Source organism: Penaeus vannamei, chromosome 6, assembly GCF_042767895.1.
Source record: "Penaeus vannamei isolate JL-2024 chromosome 6, ASM4276789v1, whole genome shotgun sequence".
In the NCBI taxonomy this organism is placed as follows: Eukaryota; Metazoa; Arthropoda; class Malacostraca; order Decapoda; family Penaeidae; genus Penaeus; species Penaeus vannamei.
The window spans coordinates 30,854,804-30,857,303 of NC_091554.1; the positions used below are offsets into that span (position 1 = coordinate 30,854,804).

Genomic DNA, 2,500 nt, shown 5'->3' on the forward strand with positions numbered 1-2,500 from the left:
AATGGGAAGGGAGAAGAGGGGGGAGGTAGATCAAGTGGTGGGGGTAAAGAAGGGGGGAGGAGTTGGAAGTGATGGTGGTGGAAAAGGGAAAAGAAGAAAAAGAAAAAAAAGATGGTGATGACGAAGATGATGATGATAGTGATGATGAAGAGGAAGAGGAGGAGGAGGAGGAGGGGAATAGGGGGAAAGAGGAGGAGAGAGAGGAAGAGGAGGACGAGCAGGTTTAGGAAGATGATGATGATGATAATGAAGAAGAAGATGGAGAAGAAAAAGAAGAAGAAGAAGAAGAAGAAGAAGAAGAAGACCCAAATTAGTAAAGAGGGGGGAGAGATCGTAAAAGATGATGATGATGAGAATAAGGCGAAAGAGGAAGAGAGAGAGGAAGAGGAGGACGGGCAAGTTTAGGAAGATGAGGAGGAGGAGGAAGGAAGGCCCAGGGTACGGCCCCCATGCCCATCTATAGGGAAGGGGATTGGCAGATTCCCACACGCACCCAGTCCCTCTCTGATTCGATTTGTCACATGCAGTTTTTCTTTTCTTCTTCTTCATCTCTTCCTCTTTTGCTCTTTCTTAGCTTCTGTCTTTGTCTCTCTTTGTTTCAAGCATATTTGGAGATCTTTGTTAATTACTTTTCTTCCTCCCCCCCCTCTGTCTGTCTCTCTCTCTTCTTCCCTCCCCTCTTCCTTTCTTTTCTCTCTCTCTCTCTCTCCCTCTCTCCCTCCCCCCCTCCCCCCTATCTCCCTCTCTCTCTTTCTCTCACATTCACCCCCCTCCCCCCTATCTCCCTCTCTCTCTTTCTCTCACATTCACCCCCCCTCCCCCCTATCTCCCTCTCTCTCTTTCTCTCACATTCACCCCCCCTCCCCCCTATCTCCCTCTCTCTCTTTCTCTCACATTCACCCCCCCTCCCCCCCTATCTCCCTCTCTCTCTTTCTCTCACATTCACCCCCCCTCCCCCCTATCTCCCTCTCTCTCTTTCTCTCACATTCACCCCCCCTCCCCCCACACATGCAGACACTTTTCTTTTCCCTTTTCTTTTTCTTTTTTAATTCGCCCGTCCCTCGTGCAGTGCGTTTTGTTCACGTGTTAGGTGGCCAGGACGTTCTACATCTGTTTGTGTGGATGTCAGGCGGCTTTCCCACGTCTGTCCTCACGAATGTCTGTCTGTCTGTCTGTCTTCATTTGAGGTCATCACAGCACACAATGCATGTCCTCTGGTCACTCCGCGCCACGAAACGAGTGGGATTTTTTTTCACATATATATAGATGTATGCGCAATCTGCAACTTGCAATGGACCAGATGGGGGGTGACCTTGCAATTTTAAGTGATTAAGTGGGGGTTACATCATGGCTTTTTTGTTTTGTTTTTTACTATTGGGTGTGTTTGTGGATGGGGGGTTTGGGGGGGGGGGTCAGGTCAGATGCGACAGAACTGAAAATGTTAAAATGTGATTTACTAATTTCGGTCTTTTTTATTATTTGTTTTATTTATTTATTTATTATTTTTCTGATAGGGTGACTTTTTGTTTGCCTTTTTGTGGAATTACAGAAGGTAGCGTTAATTCATTTTTGTTTAATTATAATTATCATTATTTGTCTATCTCATCACAGCTGTGGTTTCAATTCTTGTATGTCTGTATCTCTGCCCCTCCCTTAGCCCCCTTCCCCTTCTCTCTATATATCTATTTTCTATCACTCTTCATTCCTCTCTCCCACTCTTTCTCTCCTTCTCTCCCTTTCCGAATCAATTTAATGTTGATATCAGTCGACACTTTTATAATATATCCTGATTTTTTCCAGATAGGTGACTGAATCCTTGGTGAATCTGTAGAACAATATTTTTCATCACAAGACCCGTGAAGCATCTATTTAAGAGCATTACAAAAGAAAGGAAAAAAAACAGTGATTCAGCCCCTATTTTTCAGTGAAGTAAATCGTCTTTAGATTAAAAAAAGAAAAAAGGAGAAGAATAAAGAAAGAGAGAAAAAATAGTTACAGAAAATAGAATTGAATGCAGAAAATATCAGGTGATATATACAGGTGTTTGTTTGTCCTGAATCCTGCTTGAGATAATAAGAAAAAAGAGAAAAAAGAAAAGAAAAATAGGAGGGAATTTGACCTGATCCTTTCTGCTACCTCCTCCTCGAGCGACCTTTGACCTCCTTCGCCATGGATTCGCGCTGCTGACGAAACAAGGTCAACTGCGCCCTCTTTGGGGCCGGACACTCGCACACTTCTCGCTAAGGTAAGTTCGGTTGCAGAATTAGTATTATTATTAAGTTTCATAATAGAGGAACCGTGTTTCTTGTTTTCTTTTTTATTGTCTCTACCTTAATACAATGTGATACACTCCGGCCAGCCAATCAGAGCACGATATTATACAGATATATTTCACACAATCTCAGATACGAATTCATATTATCATTAAATACGAATCGCATCATAAGTGGTGCATAAAATATTCATGTGAATTTTTAGCAGTACACCAAATGCAAGTTCA

The 2,500-nt window shown here is 42.9% G+C and overlaps 1 protein-coding gene across 3 annotated transcripts in view; it reads left to right on the plus strand.

Moving 5' to 3' along the window:
• The window catches only part of LOC113829435 (soluble guanylate cyclase 88E), a 201,643-nt gene that overhangs the window by 35,409 nt on the left and 163,734 nt on the right, over positions 1 to 2,500 (plus strand). For all 3 annotated transcript variants that reach the window (XM_070122849.1, XM_070122850.1, XM_070122851.1), the window contains exon 2: positions 1,801 to 2,245. The gene's annotated coding sequence lies outside the window, so the exon portion shown is untranslated. The remainder of the gene's footprint in view (positions 1 to 1,800; positions 2,246 to 2,500) is intronic.